General features: G+C 34.4%; 1 long non-coding RNA gene across 1 annotated transcript in view; it reads left to right on the plus strand.

Annotated features, from left to right (window-relative positions):
- Nucleotides 1-11,008, plus strand: part of LOC141516278 (uncharacterized) — an 89,335-nt gene extending 78,327 nt beyond the window's left edge. The window contains exons 3-4 of the long non-coding RNA XR_012476656.1: nt 10,231-10,416; nt 10,669-11,008. This is a non-coding gene — a long non-coding RNA (uncharacterized LOC141516278). The remainder of the gene's footprint in view (nt 1-10,230; nt 10,417-10,668) is intronic.
- Nucleotides 11,009-17,372: the final 6,364 nt, after the last annotated feature.

Genomic DNA, 17,372 nt, shown 5'->3' on the forward strand with positions numbered 1-17,372 from the left:
GGTGTAGGAGAGCTGCAGATGTCATCCCTGGGCTCCTCTGGTTGGGAGGAACTATGAGTCCAAGCCTCCATTTCAGCTGAAGCCTCTTCCCAGAACAAATAGCATTGCAGACCTTCTGCCCCAGGCACAGGTGTGTGAGCAGAAGAACCAGACCAGCTGACAATAGGGAGAGTGGTGATTCACCCCAGGGTAGAGCCCACCATTGATTGAAGACAAAAGTATTTAATAGCTTCAATCACTCCCTACAGGCCAAGGGAGAAGTCTTCAGTCAAGGTCACAGACACTCCAGAGAAAGCAACCAGCACCTCCTACTGGCCAACCAGAGAAATTGCACTTGGTGAGCAAATCCTTTAGCACCCCCACTGGTCAGCTAGAGATATTACATTCAGTAGGTACAGCCTCTAAGGATCCCAACACCAAACCTCTGTCAACCAGCCCCTCCCCAACTCAAGGTCTTGGCAAAATGAAGAAAAGTCAGCTGATAGATAGATCCATAGAAAAATTCTTGGAAGAAAAAGACCCCAAACTCAGACAGACCTAGAACCTCTGATGAGAATATGATCTGGTCTCCAACACAGAAAGACTTCCTTGAAGAAATAAGGAAGGAGTTTAAGAATCAATTGGAAAATTTGGGAAAAGAAACCCCAAAGATGACTAACAACTTGCAACAAGAATACAAATCATTGGAAAATACAACTTGGAAAAATGCAATATGAGAATAATTCTCTCAGATCCTCAATAAGGTAAATGCAAAAAGAAAATAATTCTCTCAAAATCTCAATTGGTCAAATGGCAAGCTCTTTCAAAAACAGAATTGACCAATTGGAAAATGAAATAGCAAAAGGTAAATGAAGAAAACTCCTCTCTAAAAGAAAAGAAAGGAGTCTCCAGAAAAAAATGACTTCATGAGACAGCAAGAGCCTGTTAAAACCAAAATACAGAAAAATAGAAGAAAGTGTAAAATACTTCATTAGCAAAACCACTGGCCTTGGAAATAGATTGAGGAGGGGCAACCTGAGAATTATTGGTCTTCTTGAAAACAGTGAAGAGAAAAAAAGGATATTAATATTACAGGATCTAGTGATGGAAAATTACCTTGATATCAAGGAACCAGAGGGCAAAATAGTTATTGGAAGAATGCATCAATCCCCTCTGGAAAGAGATCCTAAAAGGAAAACACTAAGGAATTTTTGTGGCCAAATTCCAGAACTATCAGATAAAAGAGAAAATCCTGCAAGAAGCCAGAAAGAACCAATTTAAATACCAAGGAGCCACAATATGTATTACTCAGGACCTGGCTGCATCAACATTAAGGGATTGAAGGGCCTGGAAGAGATATTCCAAAGAGCAAGGGAGCTTGGAATGAAGCCAAGAATCCACTATCCCACAAAGCTGACCCTTTTTTTTCAAGGGAAAAGATGGATATTTAATGAAATGGAAGAATTCCAAAAATTCCTGATGAAAAGACAAGTGCTAGATAGAAAATTTGGACATCAAACAGGAGGTTCAAGAGACACATGAAAAGGTTAAAAAAAGGGGGGGGTAAAGAAAAAAAAAACCCTGCTATCCAATAAGATGAACCTGGTTATATCCCAGCATGGGCAAAAGATTCTCATAACTCTGGAGAATTGTAACTCTAACAGAGAGAATATAACTAGCCAGAAGTGATGGACATTCATGAATTATCCATGAGACTGCTATCCAATGGGATGAAACTGGCTATAAAACTACTTGGGAGAAAGACTCTAATAACTCTCAAGAATTCTAACTCTATTAAATATAATATACTTAGCTAGAAATGATGGATACTCAGAATTTTTGATGACTCGGATAGAATGATTTAAAAACACCTCTTCCTTAAAAGGGGATAGGAAGGAGACAGGAGGAGGGAGAGGATTGAATGGGGGTAAATCTCATTACATTAAGAGGTACAAAAGATCTATGGTAATAGAGGGCAAGAAGGGAAGAGATGAGAAACACCTGAATCTTCCTCTCATCAGACTTGGCTTAAAGTTAACTTACACACATGCCCAATTAACTTAAAAAACATCTTACCTTTCAAGTATTAAAAGGGGGAAAGGGGAGGGGGGAGAAAGAGAAAGGGAGGGGAAGAGAAAAAAGGGGAACCAATATAAGGAAGTGAAGGTAAAAGGTAAAAGGGGAAAGTGGGAAGAAAGGGGAGGGTGGATATAGGAGGGCATACAAACTGAAGGGGGTGGTATTCAGAAACAAAATATTGGGTAATACGGATAAAAGGGGAGAAAGGGAAAAATACTAAAAGAGGGAAGATAGCATGGAGGGCAATAAAGAGTTAGTAATTATAACTTTGAATGTGAATGGGATGAACTCTCCCTTAAAACATAAACTAATAGCACAGCAGATTAAAAACCAGAATCCTACAATATGCTGCTTAAAGAAACTCATTTGAAGCAGAGAGATACATATAGAGTAAAGGTAAAAGGTTGTAGCAAAATATATTTTGCTTCAGCTTAAGTGAAAAAAACAGGCGTAGAAAACCTTATCTCAGACAAAGAAGCTGCAAAAATAGATAGCATTAAAAGAGATAAGGGAGGAAAATATATCTTCCTAAAAAGTACCATAGACAATAAAGTGATTTCCAAACTGAATATATATATATATATATATATATATATATATATATATATATATATATATATATGTATGTATGTATGTATGTATGTATATATGCACCCAATGGGGGATAGCATCCAAATTCTTAGAGGAAAAGCTGAAAGAGCTACAGGAAGACACAGAGAGCAAAACTCTACTAGTGGGAGACCTCAACCTCCATCTCTCAGATCTAGAAAAATTGAGTCATAAAATAAACAAGAAAGAATTTATGGAGGTGAATATATGGTTAGAAAAACTAGATATGATAGACTTATGGAGGAAAATGAATGGGGAAGGAAAGGAATATACCTGGCACTTATACAAAAATTGACCATTTACTAGGGCATAAACACCTAATGATCAACTACAAAAAGGTAGAAATAGTGAATATATCTTTCTCAGATCACAATGCAATAAAAATCATATATTGATATTGGGGCAAGGGAGATATAGCCTCAGAACTAGTTGGAAACTGAATAACCTCATTTTAAAGAATGAGTGGATCAAACAACAAATTACAGAAAGAATTAATTATTTTATCCTAGATAATGACAATAATGAAACTACATTCCAAAACCTATGGGATTCACTCAAAGTGACTACCAGGGAATATATTATATCTTTAAATGCTTACATGACTAAATTAAAGAAAGAGGAAATCAATTTAGAAATTCTAAAAATTAAAGGAGAAATTAATAGTATCAAAAGCAAAAAATATTGAATTAATAAATAAAACCAAGAGTTGATTTTATTGACAAAAACCAATGAAATTGTTAAACCCTTGGTCAATTTGATTAAAAAAAAGAAAGAGGAAAAGCAAATTGCTAGTATCATAAATGACAAAGGTGAGCTCACCACCAAAGAGGAGGAAATAAGGGTAATAATTCAGAATTATTTTGCCCAACTCTATGCCAATAAATTTGACAGTCTAAGTGAAATGGATGAATATTCACAAAAATATAAGTTGCCCAGGTTAAATGAAAAGGAGATTAAATATCTAAACAACCCTAACTCAGAAAAAAGAAATTCAACAAGCCATCATTGAACCCCACCCCCCCAAATCTCCAGGGCATGATGGATTCACAAGTGAATTCTACAAAACATTTAAGGAAAAAATGGTTCCAATTCTATAAAGTCTTTGGAAAAACAGAGGAAGGGGCAGCTAGGTGGTGCAGTGGATAGAGCACTAGCCCTGGAGTAAGGAGTACCTGAGTTCAAATCCAGCCTCAGACACTTAATAAGTACCTAGCTGTGTGGTCTTGGGCAAGCCACTTAACCCCATTTGCCTTGCAAACACCTTAAAAAAATAGAGGAAGACAGAACTCTGCCTAACTCTTTCTATGAAACCAAAATGGTGCTGATGCCTAAACCAGGAAGAGTTAAAACAGAGAAAGAAAATTATAGACCTATCTCCCTGATGAATATAGATGCAAAAATCTTAGCAAAACGATGATAAAGTTATCTCTAGGATACTACATTTTGACCAAATAGGATTCATCTCAGGAATGCAGGGTTGATTGAATATTAGGAAAACTATTAGTATAATTAATTATATCAACAACAACCCTATCAGAAATCGTATGATTATATCAATAGGTGCTGAAAAAGTTTTTGACAAAATCCAGCCTCCATTCCTACCAAAAACACTAGAGAGTGTAGGAATAAATAGACTGTTCCTAATAAGCATTATCTATCTGAAAACATCAAAAAGCATTATATTCAAAGGGGAGAGGCTAGAGGTATTCCCAATAAGATCAGGGGTAAAACAAGGATGCCCATTATGATATTGCTATTCAATATTGTATTAGAAATATTAGCTTCAGCAGTTAGAGAAGATAAAGAAAATGAAGGAATTAGAATTGAGAAGTAAGAGACTAAGACTCTCACTCTTTGCAGGTGACATGATGGTATACCTAGGGAAACCCCAGAAATCATCTATAACCTATTGGAAACAATTAGCAATTTTAGCAAAGTTGCAGGTTATAATATAAACCCTCATAAATCCTCAACTTTTCTATATATGTCTAACAAGATACAGCAGGAAGAGCTAGAAAGAAAAATCCCATTCAAAGTAAGCTCAGACAATATAAAATATTTGGGAGTCTATTTGCCAAGACAGACTCAAAATCTTTTCGAAAACAATTATAAAACACTTCTCACACAAATTAAATCAGATTTACTTAACTGGGCAAATATCAACTGCTCATGGATAGGTAGAGCTAATATAATAAAAATGACAATTCTACCAAAACTAAACTATCTGTTTAGTGCCCTACCAATCAAAATTCCAAAAAATTACTTTTAATGAGTTAGAAAAAGTTGTAAGTAAATTCATATGGAGAAATAAAAAGTCAAGAATTTCTAGGGATTTAATGAAAAAAAGTACAGAAGAAGGTGGCTTAGCCCTACCTGATCTAAAATTATATTATAAAGCATCAGTCATCAAAACTGTCTGGTATTGGCTAAGAAATACAGTGGTGGATCAGTGGAATAGACTAGATGAAATAGAGAAAACGATTATAGTAATCTGCTGCTTGATAAACCCAAAGAATCCAGCTATTGGGATAAAAACTCTCTCTTTGATAAAAAATGCTGGGAAATTTGGAAGTTAGTATGGAAGAAACTTAGATTCGACCAACACATCACACCCCAAGCCAAGATAAGATCCAAATGGATATAGGATTTAGAAACAAAAACAATACTATGAACAAATTAGAAGATCAAGGACTAGTTCACCTGTCAGATCTATGGAAAGGGAAGCAGTTTATTACTAAGGAAGAGATGGAGAACATCATTGAAAACAAACCAGATGATTTTGATTACATTAAATTATAAAGCTTTTGCACAGACAAAACCACTGTAACCAAGATCAAAAGAAATGTAGTAAACTGGGAAACAATCTTTACAATTAATATTTCTGACAAAGGACTCATTTCTCAAATATACAGGGAACTGAGTCACATTAAAAAAAACTGTTTCCCAATTGATAAATGGTCAAAGGTCAAAAGGTCAAAATACAATTTACAGATGAGGAGATCAAAGCAATCCATAGTCATATGACACATTGCTCTAAATCATTACACATTAGAGAAATGCCAATTAAGGCTTCTCTGAGGTACCACCTTACACCTCTCAGACTGGCCAATATGACCAGAAAGGATAATGATCATTGTTGGAAGGGATGTGGGAAATGAGGGACACTATTATATTGTTGGTGGAGCTGTGAACTCATCCAACCTTACTGGAGAGATATTTGGAAGTACACCCAAAGGGCAACAAAAATGTACAATACTACTACTGGGTTTATACCCTGAAGAGATGATGGAAAAGGGTTAAAAACATCACTTGGACCAAAAATATTCATAGCATCCCTATTTGTGGTAGCAAAGAATTGAAAATTAAGTAAATGTCCTTCAATTGGGGAATGGCTTAGCAAACTGTGGTATGTGTATGTCATAGAACACTATTGTTCTATTAGAAACCAGGAGGGAATGGGAATTCAGGGAAGCCTGGAGGGATTTGCATGAACTGATGCTGAGTGAGATAAGCAGAACCAGAAAAACACTGTAAACCCTAACAGCAACTTGGGGGTGATGATCAATTTTGATGGACTCGCTCATTCCATCATTGCAACAATCAGGAACAATTTGGGGCTGTCTGCTATGGAGAATACCTTCTGTATCACAGAGGAACTGTGGAGTTTGAGCAAAGACTATGGACTATAACCTTTAATGTAGAAAAAAGAAACTGGTATCTTATTGTCTGATCTTGCTATCTCTTATACTTTATGTTTCTTCCTTAAGATATGATTTCTCTCTCATCCCATTCAATTTGGATCAATGTATACCATGGAAACAATGTAAAGACTGGAAAATTAGGGTAAAAATTTTAAAACTCAAAATAAATAAAATCTTTAAAAAAAAGATAGTGGGGGCAGCTAGGTGGCGCAGTGGATAAAGCACCAGCCCTGGAGTCAGGAGTACCTGGGTTCAAATGCAGTCTCAGACACTTAATAACTACCTAGCTGTTTGGCCTTGGGCAAACCACTTAACCCCATTTGCCTTGCAAAAACCTAAAAAGTAAAGATAGTGAAGTTTAGTGTTTAGACATCATTCTTAAAACTCTCAGTGTAGTCTTTTCCCCACTATACTATGTCATGTACACATACATTTATATAAAACAAACTTTGACTTTACATATGTGCATGATTCTTTTTCTTTAGAAAAAAAAACTTTTGCTTCTAAAACAGTTGAACTCCTACAATGAAGAATCTATAGTTTCAACCTTTTAACAGACTTATTCAAATTTCCTGATTTTTACTGTCTAGTGTAAAATCTAATGTGACAGCTAAAAAGTCAACATTTCTTTGAATCTTCACTTTTATATTGGTCATACTAGTGAACAGCTTTTCTTTCTATTTGATTGCATAAGTCTAGAAATCCTGCATTGATAAGTTCCTGCTGAATACAGACACAGAATATACATCTATGTGTGAATATTTACATATATAGGCAAGCATCTGTGTTATATATGCATGCATAGTGACTCTGGTACACCTATCACTTTACTGAATAGTGTCACACTGAAAGGAAAAAATATCCCAATTACAAAGACCTTTAGGATTTATTACAGAGTGTTTTCCTCTCAATAACCCTGTGGAAATCTCTGTTAAAGTGTACTGAAGCACATATAAAAATGAGAGGAAAAAGATGAGCCTTTCAAAGGATAAATGATTAACCTGTGACCAGAAAGGAAAGAAAACGATCTTAATGCCCCCAAATGACCCTCTTTCTCTTCTGTGCTCAACATCATCCCTAGAGCAATGTCATTAACCAAACTGATGTGTTGGAAATGCTGCTAAAACTAAATGAATTGTAATTTGAATAATCATCCAAAGACAAATAAACCTTACCAAAAAAAAAAGTCAAAGAAGAAAAAGCAAAATAATTCTGTAGCTTATCATTCCAAGGGCAAGGAATAAGAAAAATGGACTCTGATAGGCTACCAAGATCTAAGAACAAGAGTGAACTGGAGGGCAGCTAGGTGGTACATTGGATAGAGCACCAGATGCCAACAAATAGAATATCAACTGTGAACCACCAACTAGATGTGGACCAAAGTGGCTTAACTGCTCAGTGACTCCAGACAGCTATCCAAAATTATGAATTGTGGAAGAGCTGACATTTTGCTTTGGTGCTGGGAGTTTCTTATTTATTTATTTTTTACATGTACTTGAAGATTTTATTTATTTTGAGTTTTACAATTTTTCCCCTAATCTTACTTCCCCCCCTCACGCTCCACAGAAGGCAATTTGCTAGCCTTTACATTGTTTCCATGGTATACACTGATCCAAATTGAATGGGATGAGAGAGAAATCATAACCTTAAGGAAGAAACATAAAGTATAAGAGATAGCAAGATCAGACAATAAGATATCAGTTTTAACCCCCTAAATTAAAGTTAATAGTCCTTGGTCTTTGTCCAAACTCCACGGTTCTTTCTCTGGATACAGATGGTATTCTCCATTGCAGACAGCCCCAAATTGTCCCTGATTGTTACACTGATGGAATAAGTGAGTTCATCAAGGTTGATCATCACCCCCACGTTGCTTTTGGGGTTTACAGTGGTTTTCTGCTTCTGCTCATCTCACTCAGCAACAGTTCATGCAAATCCCTCCAGGCTTCCCTGAATTTCCATCCCTCCTGGTTTCTAATAGAACAATAGTGTTCCATGACATACATATACCACAGTTTACTAAGCCATTCCCCTATTGAAGGACATTTATTAATTTCCAATTCTTTGCCACCACAAATAGGGTTGCTTTGAATATTTTTTTGTCCAAGTGATGTTTTTACCCTTTTCATCATCTCTTCAGGGTGTAGACCAAGTAGAGTGTTGCTGGATCAAAGGGTATGCACATTTTTGTTGCCCTTTGGAAGTAGTTCCAAATTGCTCTCCAGAAAGGTTGGATGAGTTCACAGCTCCACCAACAGTGTAATAGTGTCCCAGATTTCCCACAACCCTTCCAACAATGATCATTAATCTTTTCTGGTCATATTGGCCAGTCTGAGAGGTGTGAGGTGGTACCTCAGACAGCCTCAAACTCTTAATATTTACTTAGCTTTGTGATCTTAAGCAAGTCAGTTAACCCCAGAGCCTTAAGCAAAAAAAGAATGAACTGGAAGAATAATAGTAGAAAAAGGAGGAGGAGGAAGGTCAAATTAATATCCTGTTGTAAACTACTATCTAAGGAAGGAATTTAATTCAGGTCAATTTTATCCAGAGTCTAAATTCTAGTACTTCAGTTGCCTTGTTCCTAGCTTATTCTCAAATAGCCCTAGCTCTATCCACATTGAGATTACATTTGCCTCTTGTCACAGAACCAATGGAAACTGCTGGTTTATGAATCTATCTTTAGTTATTACTCCTCAAGGGGTATAATATCAACAGTGTACCAATGTTGCAGTATGTAAATAAGACATGAACTTTAAAATCTCCAAAGAATTAATAAGACTATAACATATAGATGAAATATTAAGAAGAATATAATGGTATTATCAAGGAAATGTTTAACCGGAAAAGATGAAATGTGAGAACTATGAGAAGTTGAGGAGAGACAACATACCATTAGACTACCATCAGTGTGCCATTTGCACCTTTATTTTATCAAAAGTAATTAAGAAGTTTGCCATCACATTGTTTTGAATTCTTGTGATGTAATTATGGCAGAGCAAAGACAAATGTTACATAGAATGATCAGGAACATTTTGTTAGTTATCTCTTTCAGGACAGTTCCATAATACATAAGATCCTTTCCACTAATCCAGACAAGTGTAGGTCTTTAATCCATTCAAGTTATTCACTGTGTTCTATTCTTTAATCTCAAAGGTAGAAGAAGTATTTTATTTTGATCCACAACTTTGATAACTCCCCCCTCCCACTTTTGATCTCTTTAAGGATCAGAATAGGAGGGATAACACTGTTTTCTCACTGTTATTTTGGCATGCAAACCCCCTAATCTAAGAGTGAGCTGACATGATTGAATTCTGCATAAGATGAGTTATTAACTAGTTAGCTCAATCAAACAATCAATACCCATTTATGAAATATTTATTAAGTCCCTCCTATGTGTCAGTTGCTAAGTCAGAAGTACATCTTACAAATCACGTCCAGAACTAGCAATATAACCTAGATAATTTCAGCTCCCTCTTGTAAAAATGGATATAATTATATGCTTCTTGATATATCAAAGTGATGTCATGAGGACTAAATTTAAAAATGCTTTGAAAATTATCAAATATAATTTAATTTCAAAATAGTTATTAGCATATCCTCTACTTTTCCAATACCTTTATCTTTCATTTATTCTTTCAAAATAGTTTCATTTATTGCCAAACTTTACCTTTCAAGTTCTTTGCCTGGTCTTTTCCCACTGATTATCATTATTTTCCAATTTATTGATCTTCAATCTGTCATCTTTGAGAATGGTTCAATAAATTTGCTTTTTTCCCCAAAGTCCTCAAGAGCAGGATTATTTGATGTCATCATAATTATGAATACATTGCTCATTTTCCTTTTCTTTTTTTTCATTTTTCAACAGGTTGTTGAAGCACCATGGAGACACAGCCCAATAACCTGGCTAAGATTAAAGAAAGACCTCATATTTGATTTCTGTTTCTTAGGCTGAGCTTCTTTTGAAATGTTCTCTATGGGAACAAATACCCCATAGTACTGGGACAATGGTGCCAGGTGCTTATTTCCTACTGATTGCTTGATCTTGTACCAGGTCAGTAGATAATTTGTCTCTCTTTCCTTTGAGAGAATAAAAATTGTTTGAGAGAATAAAATATGAAATACAAAGCAAGCTTTTCAGGTCTTATAATTGCTGTGGCCTCTTGACTATAAGCACCACACACATGTACACAAACACTATATTTACTCACAAATTTTCAGTTCCTACCCTGTACTTATGCAACATCTTCTGTCTGTGGATTTCAAGGAGAACTGAAAACACCTGTTATTATCTCTGTTTTTGCAGCTGGAGAAACTGAAACACATAGAAGTTATGTGTTACTTGCTCAATTTCTGGAGGTGAATCAGTGAAAAGGAAAAGAATCCTGAAATTTCTTTGAAGAAGCAGAAATGCTGCATTTTTAGGATCATTGCATAAAGACAAATCTCCTTCTGTCATTGGTGTGCCTATAGAGGCACTCAGTATCTGTTCCTCAATGAAGATGGGTACAAGTGGTTTCCCTGTTCTTTTGTCTCTCAACTTCACTCTCTCTGTTGAAAAAGTAAATACAATATTGGATATCTTGGAGAACATTGAATTCTTAGTGTTTTAGTTCAAATTCTTAAATCCTCACTCTACATCTCAATTCACTAGACCATGTTTATTTTCTTGAATAGTAAAATATACAATACAAACACATAAACATACATATGTATATCTATATGCATATATTCATAGAGATAAACATTAATACATGTATGGGATGCATATAATGCTTTATATGTATGTTAATAGACATACCCTTTCTATATACACATATCTATATATATTTATATAATATCAATACATATACATACTCACTCATATATGTACTTATATTTGTAGGTATGTATGTATTGGCAGGAATAAAATGTTTCAGCTTGTCAAAATATTATTTTCACATTCAATATATGTTTTTGTATTATGTCCCCTCCTAATGTAGAGCATTTGATTAAATGGCCACTTTCATAATTTCAGAAACATTCCCCTTCTTTTATAGATAGTTTAAATAGATTTTTCATTTATATAAAAGATAAAATTGTTAGTCCTCCATCCCTGCAAGGCTACTGATTCTGTTTCCTGTTAAAGGGTAAGAGAATTTGTTTATATAGTTTCTGAAAAAAGAAAAAAAATACATACACAGTTGGATTTTTTTTTTATTATTACAATGGCCAAGAGGTCATCTGTCCATAACTACTCCATCAATGGCTTTTTCCTCTACACTTCAAAGTTCTATAACTTCAGTATCAGCAAGAGGCCATTTCTATATTTAACTTAAAGGTTAAAAGATGCACAAGAAGTAAAGTTTGAGGTACATGTGAAGGACAATCCACTGCTATGCCTAGAGGCAGCTGCATGGAGCCGTGAATAAAGTACTGAGTCTGGGAGTCAAAAGGACCTGAACTCAAATCTAACCTCATATACTTGCTAATCCTGTAACCTTGGTCAAGTTAAGTAATCTCTTTATGCTCCGGTTTCTTCAACAGTAAACTGGAGATAATGATGGCCCCTACCTCTTAGGGTTGCTGTGAGGGTCAGATGTGTGTGAAGTACTTAGCATATTGACTAGCCCACAGTAGATATTTAATAGATACTTATTCTTTCTCTTTGCCCTTCTTCTCAAACTCTCCCCTCCCAGAGAATTTTATGAACTAATTATAAATGTGAATTATATCACATTTTATTTTTTCCCTTAAGCTGATTCAACTACCTCATATGTTACTTGCCTGAGTCATTGTACATCTAGTCTAATTTCTGGCGATGGTCTTATTTTCAAGACCAGCAATTTGGAACTCAGGTATTTATTCTGCATTTTGAAATCACTGATTGATATCTAGTAGAAGTATCTGTTCCATCCTTCTAGTAGTTATTGTTAAGGAGTGCTCTTTACTTTTAAGTAATTCTTTATCTTTATTTTTATTTATTTAAGGCAGTGGGTTTAAGTGACATGGCCAAGGTCACACAGCTAGGCAATTATTATCAACTCATGTCCTCCTGAATCCACTGTGCCACCTAGCTGCCCCCATAAGCAATTCTTAAAAGTCAATCTGCGGGGGGGCTAGGTGGAATTACCTAGCTGTGTGGCCTTGGGCAAGCTACTTAACTCTGTTTGCCTTGCAAAAACCTAAAAAAAAAAAAAAAGTCAATCTGCAATCTTCAGTAAAGCCATGAACTCCCATCATAAGTGTTTGGGAATGAGACACCAGAGATTCCCTAAGCTTGCCAAAATACTCTGGGTCTCATGCAGGTTAATAAATAAGCAATGGAAAATAGGCAAGGTAAAACAAGGGTGATGGTATTACCCTTCAGTTTAAATCCTTTTTTTAAATTTTTTTAAGTTCATGCATTTCTCATACAAAATATAGCTAGCAATAAATTTCTCAGGTTTTAAGAAATTTTAAATTTTAATTTTAATTAATTAAATTTTTATTAAATTAATTAATTAATTTATCGAATTAATTAATTAATTAAATTTTAAATTTTAAATTGAAAGAAGTTTGAGAGGCAGTTGGGAGCATAGAGGATGGAAGCATGGAATCAGGAAGATTTGAGTTTAAATCCAGACACTAGCACTGTGAAAGTCACGCAATTTCTCTTTGTCTCAATTTTCTCAACTGTAGAATGAACTTAATAATTGTATCTACCTTCCTTATAGTTATTATTATTTTTATATCACTACTATATCATTAATATCCTTATTCTCATCTTTATCATATCTAGTTCTATTTTATAAATAAAGATAATAAGCTGTGAAATTATTATCTCAATGTTACATGGGGAAATAAAGTCACATAATTTCTTTGATTTCAAATCCATTTTTTTCACTGCATCCTTCTAGATGCCACAGTTTATGACAATCTTTTCCATGGCAGAGGAGGGTAGGCAATATGGTAGATGATATGGAAAGAGTATTGAATTCAAGTCCTGGCTCAAGGAATTTAGCTATTTTACATTAATTTAGTAATTGAATTTCTCTGACTGCTAGTTTATCAATAGAATGGGGATAATATATTTCTTGGCATTTTTTGAGGAAAGTACTTTCTAAATCTTTAAGCATTTTTTGAATCAGTGCTATTATTTTTTTGTTTCTACTTACTATCAATGGTAATAACGATAAATACAATGGTTATTTGAGGAATAGTATGGTACAGTGGGAAGAAGGTCGAACTTGGATTCACAGAGCATGATTTTGCTATGTATTGTATAATGTTGTCCAAAAACTTTATGATTCTGAATCTCAGAATCTTCATTTGCAAAGTGAGATGGTTGAATGAGATGGTATTTATGATGTCTTTCAGATGTAGATCTTTGATACTGCTCTGAAGAAACTTTTCACATTTAGTAGAGAGAGTTGAAGGTGAAGTTGGAACACTGTTCCTTTCTTTAAATATTGAAGAGCTATGAAGAGAAACTGAAAGTTAACTTTTTGGGGGGCAGGAGGGGTTGCTTATATATGAGAGAACTTCCAATCAATAGAAGTTACAGAAGAAGAAAGGAAACAAACATTTACTAATTGTTCTCTCTGTGTCTGGCATGTTACAAATATCATCTCATGTGAACTTCAAAATAACTCTGGGAGGTAGGTGGTCCCATAGGTCTCATTTTAAAAAATTTAATTAACTTATTTTAAATTTTACAATTTTTGTCCTAACCTCTCTTCCCTCACCCTACCCCCCACAGAAGGCAGGCTGTTATTTACATTGTTTACATACCATAGGTCTCATTTTACAGTTGAATAAACTGAGGCAGACAGAGAATAAGTGACTTTTAAAAAAAAATTCAAGGGACAGCTAGATGGTGCAGTGGATAGAGCACTAGCCCTGGAGTCAGGAGTACCTGAGTTCAAATCCAGCCTCAGCTACTTAATAATTACCTAGCTGTGTGGCCTTGGGCAAGTCACTTAACCCCATTGCCTTGCAAAAAAAAACAACTTAAAAAAATCTGAATTTGGATATGAACTCAGTTCTTCCTTCTCCAGGCTCATAGGTCTAGCCACTTCACCACCTAGCTGCTTGTAGCCATCAGTACTGCAGTCATTGTTTCATCTGAAAATAGGTCATTTCAATACTTTTACAGTTCTCTATATGATCCTCAGAGTGGTTTGTGTCTTTCAGTTTTGATCTTAAAGATTGTGCTTTTTCATGAGTGGATTTTATCATCTTTTCCTGACAAAAATTTGCATTTTCTTCTCTGTTCAGGAAACTTAATATACAGAATTTATGGTCTCTTTTACTAGGCTGAAAGATTTGGGTACATTCATCATGGAGACTAAAAGATTTAGTGAGGGCATATTGCTTTCTTTAAATAGTGGATTTGATTTATTTAACTTGGTTATTGGGGTACAACCACCAATGGGTAAAAATTACAGGGCTGAATATATTTTGCTTCAACATAACTTCTTAAGAGTAAGATCTGTATAAAATATAAAATTTTATCCATTCCATAATGATAAATTTCTCATCATTGGTAGTATGCAGTCAGAGGCTACAATGCCCTTTTGGGAGTTGGGGAAAAATATTATATAAAAGTATTTCAGACAAAGATTTAATTAGAGGACATGTTAAAATCTCATCAAACTAAGAATCTGAGACCATAAACTCTAAAAGAATATATATATATATATATATGTGTGTGTGTGTGTGTGTGTGTGCATGCGTGTGTGTGTGTGTGTATACATACAAACATACTAAAATGGTTTACTAAAGACATTGACTAAAAGAACCCTAAGCTAAAGAGGTCCATAATGTAAAAGAATCCTTCATTTGTAAATTCAGGACTTTGTCCTTCAATCATTGAGGTCAAGATCTGGAGGAAGTGTTGACAGTTTGGTCTGTAATTAAAAGAAAAGATACTTACAAGGTCCCTTCCATATCCTTTATGATATCCCATGGGATCATTTAACTGACTAATTTGGACAGCCTAGACGACAAATAAGGACCTGGTCTCCTCTCCTTATACAACTCTGTAAACATAATCCCAAATTGATAGTCCTCTAATACATCAGAACTGAATGAAAAATTAATTAGATTGGCTGCAACCCGAAGTGAGCACTTTACTGGTCTGTTGTTTTGTCCATTTGATCCTTTTACTTCTAATCTATGGGAAAAGCAGTCCTTACAGAAAAAAAAATAGTAAAAGGTTAGCAATAGGTATCAAATGAATCTTGATAAATTGTGGAAAATTGAGTAGGGTCTCCTTAAAATAGATCTCCTAAGGGTAAGTGTACTTTGACCATGAAATTTAAAATTAAATTTCTATTCCTCTCTGCTAAATTTAGAATGGTGTTTTTGCTTGTTTTTTTTTTAACCCGCTTTTACTTGAATAAATTTCAGGAGAAATAGGAAAATCTTTTTCCAGCTCAGTTCATAATATACAAATTTTCAAATTAGCACCTTAGTGATAGTTATGTAATATAATACTTAGAAATCATCAAATTCAACTCATTCATTTTATAGATGAGGAAACTGAAGATCATAGAGTTTAAAAGACTTACTGAAAGTAATATAGGTCTTTGGACTGAATTATACTTTTTTAAGAAAGATTTTTTTTTTATTTTGAGTTTTACAATATTCCCCCCATTCTTTCTTCCCTCCCCCCCCAACAGAATGCATTCTATTAGTCTTCACATTATTTCCATGGTATACATTGATCTCAGTTGAATGAGATGAGAGAGAAATTATATCCAGAAATTATATCCTTAAGGAAGAAAAATAAAGTATAAGAGGTAGCAAAATTACATAATGAGATAATGGTTTTTTTTCTTCATTGAAGTTAATAGTCTTTGGTCTTTGTTCAAAGTCCATAATTCTTTCTCTGGATACTATGGTATTCTCCATTGCAAATAGCCCAAAGTTGTCCCTGGTTGTTGCACTGATGGAATGAGCAAGTCCATCAAGGTTGATCATCAACCCCATGTTGCTGTTAGGGGGACTCAATTATTTTTTTTTTTAGGTTTTTGCTAGGCAAATGGGGTTAAGTGGCTTGCCCAAGGCCACACAGCTAGGTAATTATTAAGTGTCTGAGACCGCATTTGAACCCAGGTACTTCTGACTCCAAGGCCGGTGCTTTATCCACTACGCCACCTAACCGGCCTGGACTGAATTATTCTTAAAAGTTACAATGGCATTTTTAACCAAATATCTTCCTAACAAAAATAGACTTTCACTGAAACTAGAATATTTTCCCAATCTTTATATGATTTATTTAAATTATTTTATGAGCAATTTTTTGTTATGAGTAATAAAGGATAATAGTTTTAAACTTGTGAATTTATACACAACGGATATAACAATATGGTATTAAATATCATTATATAAGATAAAAAGACATCTTTCAGAAAATATTTTTATAATATATTTGCTAGAATTTTATTTTAAATTCACATCAATATTAATGATATTTTTTTCTCTCTTAGCCTTCCTTTATTTCAATGTCAATTAGGAATACATATGTCTCATGAAAGGAGTTTGGTAGAGTGTTCTTTTGTGCATATATAATATATGGACACTTTTGTATTGATGTGTGTATAACTATACAAATACAATAGATGTATTATCCATATATTCATTTATATGGCTGATCCTCATGTGGCATGGAGATAGACAAGACAGATAACTGTTATATTTATATTTTCCATAGATCTAATTTGGAATCTGATTGATACTGCTTCCAAGGGAAACTATATATTTCTTTCCTTTTGTGAGGGATGAAGAGGGTAATGAATGTTGTCTCACCCTTTCAAGAGGGGTAATGGACTAGAATTATATCTTTCTATCAAATATTGAAAACATAGAGATAGAGTCCCTTAAGGACCTGGAATAAATATCTTTTTCCCTCATCTCTTTAAAGAGAAAGACAAAATAATTCATCATTACCAATCCTGTACTGGTAATATAAAGGACAATTGCAAATCACTTTAAAAATGCAATAAAGAGAAAGCATTGAAATTATACAGATTAGAGTAGACAAAT

Source organism: Macrotis lagotis, chromosome 3 (assembly GCF_037893015.1).
Source record: "Macrotis lagotis isolate mMagLag1 chromosome 3, bilby.v1.9.chrom.fasta, whole genome shotgun sequence".
Lineage (NCBI taxonomy): Eukaryota > Metazoa > Chordata > Mammalia > Peramelemorphia > Peramelidae > Macrotis > Macrotis lagotis.